This window comes from Anabrus simplex, chromosome 10 (assembly GCF_040414725.1).
Source record: "Anabrus simplex isolate iqAnaSimp1 chromosome 10, ASM4041472v1, whole genome shotgun sequence".
NCBI classification, from domain to species: Eukaryota; Metazoa; Arthropoda; class Insecta; order Orthoptera; family Tettigoniidae; genus Anabrus; species Anabrus simplex.
In genome coordinates this window covers 53,289,053-53,305,266 of record NC_090274.1, presented here as the reverse complement: position 1 = coordinate 53,305,266, position 16,214 = coordinate 53,289,053, and the positions used below count along the sequence as shown (strand labels likewise).

Here is a 16,214-nt window from a genome sequence, read left to right as displayed (position 1 = left end):
TGTTTAGGTTTCATAGATCTGTAGAAAGCTACATCAGACGTTAGGCATAACGAGGTTTGTAGGCCATCCAGAAATTAAGCTTCCCTATTTCTTCTCCTGTAAACTTGTTTAGCCAGGAAATATGAACATGCGCGATAGACCTAAGACGTAGCAATCTTATACCACCCAGACAAGTCTCACCTGGTAAAGCGCAGCAGCAGTGGCGCAAAATGGTGGCTTGTATTATCTCTTCCACTACCTGCAAGGTTCATGATAAAGTTTCTATGGAAACTGCGATGGGCCATTCAAAACAGGAGGCTTAGAATGCTCAGTGCAGGTGTTGTGCTGGTAACGCTTGCCCACATACGGCTCGGCATTCAGCAACTGTTCTGCAAGAGTTTGGCTGGGAGGTGTTTGATCATGCACCGTACAGTGCTGACCTTGCAAGAAAAGATGAAAAATCACTGGTAGCATCTCAAGAAATTAGTGTCCTGTGAACATTTACACACGGACAAACAGCAGGACGATTGTCACACATTGGTTCCATTCCCAGGCCGTAGACTTCTACGACATGGCAATACAAAACCTGACTCCATGATATGACAAGCGTCTTAATTCTGGTGGTGGTTAGGTCAAAAAATGGCTCCAACATTGCTGTATCTGGTGCCAATGAAGTTTTTCATATAACCATGTTGTCTTTTTTTAAAAATAGGTAAACCTAATTTCTGGATGACCCTCATATTATGGGATTACAAGTAAATTATTACAAGTAAAGAAATTTATGTTGATCAGGCTGCAGTGAGAACTAATAGTAGAATGAGTTCTTGGTTCAAGGTACTTTCAAGTGTTAGACTATGATGTTGAAAAGGGGCCTAACTGCCAGGTCATCAGCCCTTAATGGTAAGTGCAATGAAATGAAACGATAACTAGAACGTCAAAATGTTATCCATTGACTAAAACGAATGAAGATGAAAAAATGACTACGAATCCAAGACAATCGGTGGATCCAATTCACAATGCCTCATATTCTGGGAGGATGTTTGTTGTCCAAAGGGATCCAAAATCCAGGTCACCGACACCTCATACTAGTACTAATCACTGGCAAAGCAGAACCATGCTGTTCCTCACAGTGGAACTAATCACAGGCCACGTATAATGCTTTGTGTCTCACCTGGTGGTACTAATGCAAACCCATGGTGTACCACACATTATCGTAACACCCACAGGCAACACTGACGCATGGTGTTCCTCACATAATGGGACTAATCACACGTAGTCTCATGGTTCTAAATTCATCATCCCTTGGTCACCCCTTACGACAGGCAGGGGATACCATGGGTGTATTCGTCTGTGTCCCCCACCCACAGGGGGTTGTGTGTTTGGTCTGCGAGAGCCATTTTATTTCAATCAAGTCCACCAGCAAGCTGGTTAGGACCTCCCCCCACCATGGGAGTATCTCCTCTCCCCTTGCTACGACGACGTTCATGGACAGGGGTTAGACAAGGCTGTAATCTTTCATCTTTGTTTATAGTTTACATGGATCATCTGCTGAAATACAAAGTTGCAGAAAATTATTCATTTAAGTGGAAATGTAGAAAGCAGTCTGGCCTATACCAACAACTTTATCTTTGCTGAAAGCTTGGAATCTAACATCTTGGAATTTGATACAATCAGGTGGGAACAATTGCAGGAGGGTAGCCATTTCCTTCTCGCTGTAGGTTTGCCTTCCTGCCAGCACTCTCAGCCCCTCCCCATCTGCTGACAATGCCAGGTCCACAGCTCCTAAAAGAGAGCAGCAAATCCAGCAAAAAACAGTGCTTATCGTGTGAAAATCTTTGACTTCAACCAAAACTTTTCTAGAGAGGTTTCCATGCTTGTACAGATAGCCCAACTCTTTAGAATGTTCAGTACTATGTACCTGTGGAACAACTTCTTCTTCTTCTTCTTCTTCTTTTATGACCACATAGGATCACTTTAGTCAGTCCGTCGTTCAGGTCTCTTTGAAGGGATTGTTCGGGCTTTGCGGTCCTCCCAGTACTTTTTCAGACGCTCCGAAACAACTATTGTACAGGAATGAATTATGTAAGTCAGATCCGTTCTTCCATGTCAAACTACCCAAGACTAACCAGTGCGCACAAACTTACAAACATTGAAAAGAGTCCAGTAAAGAACAATGACATCTCTAGACCTGCCCCGAATACAAATACAAAGTATTTTAATAGACTATGCTTGTTTAAAAGGGCCTACCATCTAGGTCATCGGACCCTAATTGTACGAAATAAGACTAAATGTATAGACAATTTAAAATTCCAACATTAAAAACTATTATAAAGAACAATCATTATGAATTCAAAACAATTACTGGATCTGACCCACACTACCCCACCTTCCCCTAAAATAAATTTAAAAATTTGTACTACTGACCAGGGGGCTGCTTCCAAAGCACAATCCTGAATCGATGATGCTTGTCTAAAAGGGATCCAAAATCCAGGTCAACGGCCCCACAATGCTACTTATCACTAGTAAACTAGAACCATGGCAGTTCACATGTAGCGGTACTAATGGCAAGTAATGGACTCAGTGTCCTACTTGCAGGAAATGTACTACACACAGCGTAACGCAGACCTATGGTGTTTCTCACATAATGGTGCCACTCATAGGCAACGCACACCCATGGCATTCCTTAGATAGTGGGTACTAATCGCAGGCAACGCAGACCCAGTGTTGTTCATATAGTGGTACTAATCACAGGCAACGCCCAGACCCGTGCTGTTCCTCAGAACGCAGACCCATGATGTCCACAACCAGGAATGAGTTAGCTGGAAAATTTATAATGTCCAATAATGGACCGTTTATATTGGTATTATAAATTTACTCATACGGAACAAATATTTCAGATTCCCTATGGGAATCAACATCTGTATCATCTGATGGCCAAGCAGGCATCTATTTTTGATAATGGGACAAAGTCTTTCATAGTGCATTGGCACTGCCAGTGGCTACAATTAGCCTACGCAGTGGCCTCCACGGTATGCACTAGCCAGCATCTTGGTAGGTGTGCTAGGTACCAACTGATGAGCCCAGCCTAGCACATGGGGGCAAAACACTGGCAAACCAGGAATGAGTTAGCTGGAAAATTTATAATGTCCAACAACGGACCATTTATATTGGTATTTCAGAGTCGGAAGAAAACTAAATGTGAAGTCCTACAATATCAGAAGCTCAAAGTTAAACAAGAACATTACACTGACCATTGTTTCTTGTGATATTCTTTGTCTCTTATGTTACCACTCATCTCCGATACAGTTACTGCAGCGTACCGAGCTTAACAGCTTACCTGAATATCGGAGGGAAATATTTAGCATGCCCTTCCTCTGGTTCATACATCTTCTGATAATGCTGGTATGTAACACACTGGTTCTTCTTCTTCTTCTTCTTCTTCTTTTATGACCACATAGGATCACTTTAGTCAGTCCGTCGTTCAGGTCTCTTTGAAGGGATTGTTCGGGCTTTGCGGTCCTCCCAGTACTTCTTCAGACGCTCCGATCTTCGTGCCCTTTCCTCAGTTGAAAATGTGCGTGTTGTTGGTTTGTTTTGTGTAAGGGTAAAGCGGAGGTTTGTATTCTTGAGTTTTGTATTCAATTTTATCTTATTTTTGGTGTCTTCTGTTGTAAGGCCTATTTCCTTCAGATCCTCTCTTACTTCTCTGATCCATTTACATCCTGTTGTGGTATTTTTTGAGACGAGATTGTGTTGTACTAGTTGTTTCAGAAGTCTTGAGTCCTGCATCCTCATGATATGTCCAAAGAATCCCAGTCTCCTCTTACGCATAGTATCTGTAATGGGTTCTAGCTCTTTGTACACGACTTTGTTAGGTATTAACCGCCACTGTCCATCTTTCTGATATTTTTTGTTGATACAGGTTCTTCCAATCCTCCTTTCAATTTTCTGAAGTCTGTCAGTCTTTGATTGTTTATTCAGGTAAAAGAGTGTTTCTGCTGCATATGTAGCTTCCGGTTTTATAACTGTGTTGTAGTGTTTTATTTTTGAATTTATTGATAGACATTTCTTTTTGTAGATATCCCATGTTAATTTTTGTGCTTTAGCTAATCTATTTGTTCTTACTTGGATTGAGATTTTTTCATTTAAGTTATGTGTTATTACTTCTCCAAGATATTTAAACTGAGTTACTATTTTGATTTTATTACCATTTATGGTGACTTCTTTTAGCTGTGTTGGTTTTTGGGGCATAATTTCTGTTTTTTCAAATGATATTTTGAGGCCAATTTTATTTGCAATGTTTTGAAGTTCTGATATCTGGGTTTTTGCTTCTTTTATGTCCACTGCTAGTAATGCTAAATCGTCAGCAAAACCCAGGCAATTTGTTTTGATTTTTCGGCCAATCTTTATTTTGGGGGGACATTTTCTAAACCATTCCCTCATTACCATTTCTAGAGCACAGTTAAATAATAGTGGTGAGAGCCCATCTCCCTGCCGTAGTCCAGTTTTAATTTCAAATGTCTCTGATGTTTCACCCCTAAACTTCACTTTTGACTTGGTATTGGTGAGAGTCAATTTTATCATGTTTATTAATTTGGGGTGTAGTCCAAGGTGTCTTAAAATTTTAAACAGAGATTCTCTATGGATGCAATCATAAGCTTTCTTGAAATCTACAAATGTTATCACCATATCTCTGTTTCTTCTCCTGTTATAGTCCATTATCAACTTAAGACTCATGATCTGATCAGGACAGCTCCTCCAGGGTCTGAAACCTCCTTGATATTCTCCTAGTTCTTTCTCAAGTTGTAAACTTATCCTATTAAGGATGATTATTGAAAATATTTTGTATGTTATGTCTAGGAGAGAGATTCCCCTGTAGTTATTAGGGTCGGTTTTGTCCCCTTTTTTGTGCAGAGGATGAATGAGGGCTGTTGTCCAGTGTTCTGGTAGTTCTTCTTTAATCCAGATAGAGACAAGTTGTTGATGGAGGGCAACTTTTGCTGAGGTTCCTGCATATTTCCAGATTTCCGCAAAGGTCTGATCTTCTCCTGGCGCTTTGTAGTTTTTTAATTTATTCAGAGCTTGGTAGACTTCCTTTATTGTGGGGGGATTGATGTTTTCTGGTGATGTTTTTATCGGGGTGTTGGTGTCCAAATGAAGGAGTTCTGTAGGTTCCTCACAATTTAAAAGCTTGTTGAAATGTTTAGCCAGAATTTCTGCATTGTCTTTATTGTTATGGGCCAGCTTACCATCTTCATCCTTCATCAGTAGGGTCGGGGGTTCATATTTTTGGAGCTGCTTTCTGAAGGTTTTGTAGTAGTCCCTTGATTTAGTTTTACTGAACTGTTCTTCAATTAACTGCAGGGTGTCCTTATGATGTTGTCTTTTTATTCTTCTTAAGACTTGGGTAGTTTCTTTTCTCTGTTTTACTAGCTTTTGATAGGATATTTCTGTCTTTTGGGACTGATGTAATAGCCATGCCTGATGTCTTTTCTCCACTGTTTCATCACATTCACTGTTCCACCATTGGTGTTTTTTACGTGGTTTAATTGGAGCTAGGTCTTCTGCAATTTGTTTAAGGTTGTGTACTAAGTCTTCAAGTTTGTCTGTGATTTTTATTTTTTCAGTTGCTTTCTGGTAATTTTTGTTGTTGATTAGCTGGGTAGGATCTATTTTTCTTTTAGTTTTAAGGGCTTGCTTTTGTTGTCTCCTCTGGGGAGTGAGTTTAATTTTAATTTTAACTACGTAGTGATCTGAACCTGTGTCTATTCCTCGGAGGACTTTGACGTTATAGATCTCTTTGTGGTGGTATTTGTCCATGCAGACGTGGTCCAGTTGCCATTCTCCTTTAGTGTAGTCAGGGTGTTTCCATGTTTTGAGTTTTTGAGGTTTCCTCTTAAAACATGTAGATTTTGAGATTAAATTATGGTTTCTACACAGGTCAACTAGTCTCTCTCCATTTTTATTTGTTTTCTTGTGTGCTGGCCATTTTCCGATGATGTCACGGTATTTTCTTTCTCTGCCTAGTTGAGCGTTGAAGTCACCTATTAATAATTTTATATGGTGTTTGGGGATGTTATCTATGGTCTGGTCCAATAGGTCCCAAAATTCTCCTGTTTCCTCCTGGTCTTTTGAGGAGTTGTTTTTATCATTAGTGGGAGCATGGGCATTTATTATAGTATAGATTTTATTAGATGCCTTTAAGGTGAGCGTTGAGAGTCGTGGAGACTGTGATCTGAATTCTTGAACTGAGTTTATTATTTTAAGGCTGACCAAAAATCCTGTTCCAAATTGTGGGACATTCTTCATCACTCTCTTCCCGGGTATACCTTTATAAAGTCTGTACCCTTGAGATTCCAAGGCATCCTGGTCAGTGTTTCTAATTTCCTGTAATCCCATGATAAGAATTTTGTGTTGGTCCATTATGTCGGTGATCACTTTTAGTTTACCGGTTTGCATGAGTGAGTTTATGTTGTGTGTAGAGAAGTATGTTATCTGCTTTGGTTTGATTCTTGATTTTGTCTCATTCGTGTATGTAGTACTGGGGTATTTCCGTGCCTCCGACTTCACGGTATCTTTCAGGTGGCAGCCCACCGTATCCGAATGCTGCCTTCTCTGAACTCTTGGTTCAGCCGGTGGAGTATTCCTTAAAAGACCTTCCATGGTTGACTGTCAAGGTGTCACCTGTGTGGGACTAGGTCCCGAATTACAACTCTGGATGTGATCCAGTGAGGTTATAATGAGGCCGCTCCTCTGGAGTACAGACGCCTTGTGCAGCCGCCCCTAACCTGGAGAACAGACGCTGCATAATGGATTCCAGTGGCATTTCCTCCACTGTGGGGACCATCACCCCACCCAAAGGGGCTCATTCGCCCGAAGCCGTTGGCCCCCTTAGGGAGTCAGGTTATTTCCCGCCGCCCAACACTCGGCGTTGGCAATTTTACAGCTGGGTGCCAGACCAGCAAACCCTCCTCCTTTCTCATTCCGGACTTGGGACCGGACAATGGCGGAGTTACACACTGGTTCATAGTATTCTATCTATTTGATCCCTACTCTGATTGGAATAATTAGTATGCACACTCAATGGAATAATGGCAGAGACATAGACCTGGTCTAGAATTACAATTTCAGCCTATTTCAAATTATAGTACAATAAGTAGCTAAGTAACTCAAAATTCAACCCAGAGAAGAGCCATTTCTTAAGAAAAAGCTTATTCCTGTTCACTTTTATTAAATTTTACATTCATTTTATTCCAAATTAGCAGTGAAGAAGGGGTTTCTCCTCTGGCTTGGAGGAAAAAATTTGCCTTACCAGCATTAAAAAGAGTGGTATTTCTGCATTGTTTTTCCCCCCCGCCAGTACAGTGAATTGAGATCATCTGACTCATCAGGTACTAATATTAATCAGATGAGCAAAAGGGCATAGATTTCCCCAGGACTCTACATTATTAGCCCCCCCCAAATTAAAGTGTGTTCACTGCTGTCTGCAACCTGATCATTCGAGCTTTGGAACTTTGCACTGTTAGATCGGCAGCGTTGTACTGTTTGTTAAAAGTGAGAAAACGTGGTTTTTCACTCAATTATTTCATATGATAGCATTGTTTTTAATCACAACATTCCTACTGGCATCATTGTAATGACCTATTTTCATTTCAGTTGGGAAAACCACTAAGGCTGAGGATGTAAAAAGGCAGGTGGAGAGAGTGTGTCATTATAATGAAAACTCCCCAATTTGATTGTGACTTATTGTAGGTAAGAGGGCCTACCTTTACAACAAAAATTCCCTAACCCAGTCTTCACATAAGAAAAGACGTTTGGCGACTTCCTAATCGCGTTTCTAGGATAATGTTAAGAGCTATGCAGTTTAATACAATCTTACGTTTACACTACCTAACCTAGAATTCTGAATACAATGTAGAATTCCATAGTGAAGAACGGGTTCATCAGCTATAAGCTCATTCCACGTTAAGACAGTATTGCTCTTATGGCCCTACAAAGGAGTGGACACCCCCTTATTATAGACACCCATAATTCGCAGGTTGTCACTGTCGAAGAGAAGTCCTCTATTAGTGTGTGTGTGTTGTAATATTCTTTAACTGTGCAGCAGTTGTTACAATATTTTGATGTGTGCAGCGATTCATCACGGAATGACTTCTGATAGAGAAATTCGCTATGATTTTTATCTGTGCTTAGCTTGTGTTATCCTCTACGCAGATGACATGGTACTAGGGTCATCAAACAAAGTCAGCTTACAAGCCTCCTTATTAGAGTTAGAAAAGTGGGTTAACGAAAATCAGCTCACAATCAGTCTTCAGAATACAGTGCAAATGACCTTCAGAAAAGGAGGGAGACCTCCTACAAAAGACACTAACAACGATCTAATAAGTCAGTAAATTTAAGTACTTGGGAATAACTCTTCAAACCACAGCACTTTCCTTTAGTTACCACACAGAAGAAAGAACTGCAGCAGCAATAAGGGCCATCTACAAGATAAAAGATCTCGCAGCACTATCTTTATCCATGGCAATACTGTTATTCCACACAGTAATATCACCTGTCTTGTCTCACAGATTGGAATTAATTTGGGATCGTCTCAAAATCAGAGATCTTGAAAGGATAGAGAAATGAAAATCATTTTATTTTCCGTATTGAAAGAATCTCAGTAATATAAGAGAATTTATTGGACTCCAACCTATTCAATACATTACAGGATGTTAACATTTTTAGTTAAACATCGTTAAAATGGAGACATGTTTCGCCCTCCATGTGGGGCATCAGTCATATCAAAGCACCTCAAAATTAAACCAGACGTCTAAGACGTCACACGTACAACACGAGGAGCAGGACATTAGCGACAGCCAGTGCTCCACAAACCTCCTAGCAATTAGGCAACAGCTCAACAGCTTTCAAGGTAAGTTGAAACTTTCACATCTTTCATTTCTCAATGATTTCCCCCTTTTTTCTCTTTTTCCATCATTTCACTTAACTAATTAAGACAAATCCTCCATTTTCAGATTTCCCTCACATGTAGGACAGCTCAAACACCGATTGCACTGCACAACATTTTCGACCGTTGCCCATTCAACCAACAACTGACTTTCCCACACTTCAACAACAAAATATATGCAAACCTTTAGTCAACTAGGAAGAACCTAATGATGTTTTTAACTATCTTCATTTGAAGCCGGTGTTGTTTTAACTCTGTCTTAGCACAGCCTCATTTTATAATCAACAAAAGCTGTTCACTTGCACTGTGCACTCCATTCATATAGAGAGTGACAAATGGAGTTGACTACCTCATGAATCCTAGGGCGAATTATTTTGGTTGGAGCCAAATTACAAATAGACAAATTGGAATGTTTTACCTCATCAATTTTAACAATTATAAATAAGTGTACAGTAATTATAAATTGTGTTTTATTTTGCCAACATTTGTATATACTACGTAGAACTACCATCAAACTCAATATCATATAGACTTTGATTACTTTCATTTTTATACTGTGCATATGATGGCCTCATTTTAATATTAAGAAACCACTAGCGTATTTTACTATGTGTAACTACTCTATTGTTATTTCGTTTAGGATAGGACCTTGTACGTGTTTTTTAATGTATTCTTTCTTACATATTATGTTCATAATTTCCAACCAGACGTCTGGTTTAATTTTGAGGTGCTTTGATATGACTGATGATGCCCCACATGGAGGGCGAAACATGTCTCCATTTTAACGATGTTTAACTAAAAATGTTAACATCCTGTAATGTATTGAATAGGTTGGAGTCCAATAAATTCTCTTATATTATTATTAGGATAGAGAAAGTAAAAGCACCCTTTCTTAAATGAACTTTACGACTTGGAAAATCGACTCCATGTCTAGTATATGAAATGGCCAAGATACTTTTTACATTCAGAACCTCAGAACGCGACTCCAACTGCCATCTACTGGAGCATACAATGAACTTCTACACAGTAGGGAAGAAAAGAAAAAGGGCTACTACTAAACGTTTTCATTCCTCCTCTGAAGGGGGAGGCGGGCCTCTTAGACGGTTACGCCGTCTCTCAGGCCGTGAGATTTGTTACGGTGAAGGAGATGTGCAGAGAAGGTGAGGGGGTGGGAGACTGTGGCCTACGTTACGAACTGTCCCGGCATTCGCCTTAGTGCAGGAGAATGGAAAACCACGGAAAACCATTCTCAGGACAGCCGACGGGTGGGGTCGGGCATGAAGTCCAGCCCTGTGCCCCTATCCCCTCTACCAAATGCAAAGGTGTTGAGCCACAGTAGAGCCGTGGCCACCTTTTCTCTGCTCAGTTGGCCGGTCAGAGTACAGAGCTGTTGGACCACGGACAAGCTGTGGCCTCTTAAGGGCCGAAATCCACTCTGCATCTACCCCGACTTTTATACCTCAGATCAAGACCGATTCCAATCCTCAGACCTTAATGCTACTCTTGATCGTTCAAAGATGGCGAATCGAGTAGCCCAAATTGTTGGAAGTCTGGGAATGTTTTGGTTTGTTATCGTATGTAGTCTGTGTAATTTTATGAATGTTGACGATAAAAGTTAGTTTCTGTGTAGAATATAAGTGTGTGGGTGTATATATAAGTCAGTGGACACATACGATCTGTAATTATACGCAGTACTGTGAGAATATGCTTGTTTTGATAGTGTTTTTACCCATTAAAGAACGTGAGTGCACTAGGTGGACCAGGTCTATGGCAATGCCTCTCATACAACTATTAAGTTTCCTACGGAATAGAACATTAAGATAGATATGGATTAGGAATATACATCTTTATTATTTTGAAGTCCATGACAAAACTGTAGCGTCCATACATCATTTTGGGAATAAGTCTGAGGTTAAGGAAGCCAGTTCTCTGCTTCCAAACTATTCGTGTTCCTCAAAAAATATTCATTTAGATAGAATATAATTGATATTGTGTTATTCTGTCAGTGTATATGTGCTTCAAAGTGTCGAGTGATTTAGATGCAAGTTTATTTTACTATAATCTGTGCTTTGCCTGCGGAAATGTTGGCTGGATCTTGGAGTATAATATAACTTATACAGTTGGAGCAATCTGCATACTGTTACACAGAAATAGTGACTTAGAGGTATTAGCTGGGTTTATAACGTAGGATTTTACACTACGAACACCTTCCGATTCATGCTGTGGTCATCTTATCAAGCAGACTGTGCCGAACTGAAGCTCGTGCATGTGGTTAAATATCAATGTTTAGTCAGAGTTTTTGCACTCATGTTCTTTAATGGGTAAAAACCTATTATATCTTTAGTGTCTGAACCAAGGGTGCCCATACAAGGGGACAAGGTAGGGCTGCGGCCCCCCCCTCTAGCTCTCAGGGAAAGGCAAAAATCTAATGTAGTCAGGTGTTTTCCTTTCAAGAAAATTATTTAAAAGTCAGTATTACGTAGAAGTGGTAGTACCGTCTCCCACAAACAGGCAGGGTACACCATGGTTATTCTACTGCAGAATACAAGTCACCATTTATCTTCCAAAATATTGGAAATTATACATACCCCCAGGCCAACCCCCCCCCCCCCCCCTTAAATCTGTCATATGGGCACCCATGGTCTGAACGTTTCATTACCTTACTATCATTGTGTGAAGTCCTGTTATGCCATATGTAAACATTATGTTAAAATTACCAGGGCCATTCATTGAGTTAATCATTTCGGGTGTACTTGGGCTGAATGACTCAGACGGTTAAGGCGCTGGCCTTCTGACCCCAAGTTGGCAGATTCGATCCTGGCTCAGTCCGGTAGTATTTGAAGGTGCTCAAATACGTCAGCCTCGTGTCGGTAGATTTACTGGCATGTAAAAGAACTACTGCTAGACTAAGTTTCGGCACTTTGAAGTCTCCGAAAACCATAACAAATGTAGTTAGTGGGACAAAGCCAATAACATTATTTCGGGCGTACTTCCTATTCGTTGGGTGCTGAATTTAAGAAGTTGTCCACCAGTTCAAAACTAAGGCAAGAAATTGTGTTTCACAGTTCTCATCAGAGTGAATAAATCTAGGAATTTCGTACCTTAATTTATTTTGAAACATTCAAAATGTTTCAAGTTTCATTTTAAGTTTTATCGTGTATTTTCATCTATCCAGCGAAGTGAAATCTGAGAAAAAGAGTTATTTGACGAATTGAAATTTCTAAATATCCAGCTTGTTGGTCTCTTATCTAGTAGAATGTATGTGGTTGTTGTTTGCGAAGCGTTTTCATATGTGTAAAAGTGACTTTCCCTATGATACATTTATCATGTTAATTTACCGCCGTTTATATAATATGCACGTGATATTTTCGTGTTAGACAATATCAGCAATCCGGCTACTTCGGCCGCCATGTTTTTCTTATATTACGGTCTGAGGATTGGAGTCTGTCTTGCTCCGATGCCATGTTGGTGAGAAACTGGACCAAAGAAAATGAAGATCAAAGACATAACACGTGGTTTTCACCACAAGATCTGCACTGTGAAGTCTTTTCATAATCCAGATAATTGTATGTGTGTTTTATGCGGCAAACAATGTGACTGGTATCACATCACGATTTGCAACAAAAGAATCATGTCGGTAAGTGAATATTGTAAATCCTAATGCCCATTCGGGTTCCCTTTCTAATAATTTTTACCACTTTTTCATATGTGTATGTTTAGTCCTCAGCCTGAAGGCTGGTTGGATCCTCAACAGCTCCGCCATCAGCCGTCGTAGATGGCCTAGGCATCACTGAAGAGGCATACTAGGGAAATCAGGAGTGAGGTAGTTTCCTGTTGCTTTCCTCACCTAGCCAGAAGTTGCTATTACATATCAGTCTGCCAAGCCCACTGAAATGCATTCACCAACCGACCCTATGAGCAATATTTTCACACCATTCATAGCAGGGACTGGCTGCAGAAGGAATGGCATTACTAGCATCACTCATACCTCAGTCACTTTCATTTTGCCAAAGCCAAGGTTAAAGCTGAGACAGATCAATGAAAGTAACAAAATTGCTCTAGCCCATACCAGAAGACATAGTGCACTGTAAACACTAAGTCCCGTCAGCAAAGGCACACTTTTTCATAAGTGCATTTAATTGTTACCAATCTTTTCGTGGTGCGATATGACAGAACAGTAGTACCCAGCGTCGCCAGGCCAAATTTATTAAATGCAATTAACTGCATCCCCAGCCGCCTCTGTGGATCAGTGGTAGAGCGTCGGCCTCCGGATCCCAAGATAGCGGGTTCAAACCCGGCAGAGGTAGTCGGGTTTTTGAAGGGCGGAAAAAAGTCCGTTCGACACTCCATGTCGTACGATGTCGGCATGTAAAAGATCTCTGGTGACACATTTGGTGTTTACCCGACAAAATTCGTTAAATCTCAGCCATAGACTCCCAAAAGAGTTTCGGTTTACTCGGTCTGCCATCTAGCGGGCATAGAGTAAAACGGAGCGTCGAAATTGACGAGCAGATGGCGTCAATATTTTTTTTTTTTTTTTTTTTTTTTTTTTTTTTTTTTTTTTTTTTTTTTGCTAGGGGCACACGATAGCTGAGGCCATACGATTATTATTACTATTAACTCCATCCCCTATACTGAGCCTATAAAAATCAGTTTTCTATTTTCTCCCAGTTTGCCTTAAACTTCAGTGTCGTACTGAGGTTTCGTATGTGCAATAGTTTACCCATGTATCTGTAAAAATCATAAATAATCCTTCCACATCCCCTTTAAAACCCCTGTACCATAGATTCAAAATGCATTGCCAGCTTGTAAATACAGTTTCACCGTTTGATATGGCAACCCTGTTGTCATACATACGAGCAATCTGCAATACCGTTTCTTTAACATGGAGCGACCCGTGAAGGAGTGATTATGAAGTATATACTTTTTTACTGTCCTACACTATGACGCTGTTAAGTCTTAATACGGAGCAGCGAATCAAAATTTAAAAAGAAATTTATGAGAATGGAAAGTAGGCCTAACTGAAGTGCGATATTTAAACATTTAACTTCTACTCTTAACGTATCCCTTCGCAATTTTTTCACAAGGGAACGCATGATTCTTTAAGTCCGTAAGTTCGAATGGGGGAAAGAGTAAAATGAACATAATTACCGAACGCAAATACGCGTAGAACTTTTCCACACCAGATATAATTTATGTCAAGATGACAATAACACTACCTACTTCACAGCTATGGGAATATTTTCTTAAGTTCCAATTGGACCAATTTGACAGAAACCTAGGCCCATTCCAGGTTTCAATTTCATCACAGCGATAAGTTTATAACTTACGGTATAACTAAGCAATATTTTAGCTCAACTGCAAATCTAACTTTAGATTATATTCAATCAATTATCTGAAGACTTGATATATTGTTAATCTGAGCACATGTATAGCCTTACCTGTCATCTTGTGCTTGTTACGAATGCCGGTACGCTCGAAGCCGACTTCTAGCACTTGCCGAGTTCGACTGCGAAGCTCGGCGAAGCTGCAAACCAAGGACTGGCAAAGAAACTGGGACGTGACGTTCCTCCCAATGCCGCTCCTTACGCTAGGCTCCAATATCCAATGAGGAATGAGGATGTGACGCCCACAGAACACGTGACGCCTGGTTCTTCCTTAGCAAAGATCAAAGAGGATAGAATACGCTACATTTCTGACTGACATTTCTCTTTGGGTACACTTCTTTGATCTCTTTGTTTTGCAGCATTTCGTCCATATTCTTAGCACAAGCGTCTCGGTATAACCATACTAACTCTGGGTATAACCAAATAACACTGCTATAATACGACCTGGCCAATCACAACGCAATTCCTCCTCGCCGTGTCTGTGGCCACTTTTATCCCATAATTCCCTTGCTTTGGTGATGGCGACTAGTTTGTTTACGTTGATCAGCTGATGAGGGCATTCTCTTTGGATGAGGGCGTCAGTGATCGAATCAAGCCTATTTATGCCACTATATACGTTTGTCTGATAACCTAAAACAGAAGAATTGAATTTATCCAAGTAATAATTAAAACTCGAATACAAAAGGATACGATTCTTTTTGCGTTTTACTGTGAATGATTTCACGTTCAGTTGCTCAAAAAACCGAGGCAGTATTTTTACAGTCCACGTTAATAATTATGGAATGATTTCAGGTTGTTACACAGAAATCCGAGTCAGTACTCTTATTGGTCCATGTTTAGAATTACGTAACCGTTAGTTTTGCATAAGGGGTTCGACATTTCAAGCTATGTTATCAGAAAAAACGAGAATTAGGGGTGTTCTTTATACATTATAATATAACTAATGAATTATGAAGGATTCTATGTAGGCTAATCAATCATCATTGAACTACATTTAGGACTGTCTATACTTCGACGAATTCATGTTGGTGCTTTCATTATTCACATTTACAACTGCATAACCTGTAGTTGTGTACAAGTTTTTAGAATTTTCAAGCTTGGTTAGCAGAAATAATGCGGATTCGGGGTGTTTTTTTACGTGTTATAATATAATTGAATTATGAAGGATTCTATCAAGCCCATGATCATTGATCTGCATTTAGAGCTGTAGCCCAGTTGGCAGATTCCCTACCATTTTACTTAGTCTTTCCTTCAATGATTTCAAACAACTTGGAAATCTGTCAGACATTTCCCACAATAAATTGATCCAGTCCCTAACTCCTCTTCTTATAAATAAATATTTGCCCTCTTGAATTCCAACTTTATCCTCATATTGTGGTCTATCCTTCCTTTAAGAGCTCCACTCCAAGCTTATCCGTCTACTAATGCCATTTACACTCCAGTTATGGATCAATTTATGGGGAGGGGGCTTACAGTTACAAAATTATGATAGAACATAATGAATGTGTTTTGGTGTGTGTGTGTGTGTGTGGCGCATGCATGCTTGAGTGTAATCATAAAGACATTGATACAAATAATTTTATGTGTAAGGCAGACCCTTCGAGGAGGGTGGGTGGCATCTGCCATGTAACTGCGTGTTATTATGGTGGAGGATAGTGTTATGTGTAGTGTGGTGTGTGAGTTGCAAGGATGTTGGGGACAACACAAACAATTAGCCCCCGGGCCAATGGATTTAACCAATGAAGGTTAAAATCCCCAACCCGGCCGGGAATCCTACCTAGGACCCTCTGAACTGAAGGCCAGTACGCTCGCCGTCAACCAACAATCGCTAAATTTTACAATATTTAAAATTCTTCCACCGTTTTGATACTTTTTTTTGCCTTTTGGCAAAAAATTTTTAT

The 16,214-nt window shown here is 40.1% G+C and overlaps 1 long non-coding RNA gene across 1 annotated transcript in view; it reads right to left on the bottom strand.

The window, feature by feature from the left end:
* The window catches only part of LOC137502377 (uncharacterized), a 58,348-nt gene extending 43,857 nt beyond the window's left edge, over positions 1 to 14,491 (bottom strand). Inside the window, exon 1 of the long non-coding RNA XR_011018754.1 lies at positions 14,368 to 14,491. This is a non-coding gene — a long non-coding RNA (uncharacterized lncRNA). The remainder of the gene's footprint in view (positions 1 to 14,367) is intronic.
* Positions 14,492 to 16,214: the final 1,723 nt, after the last annotated feature.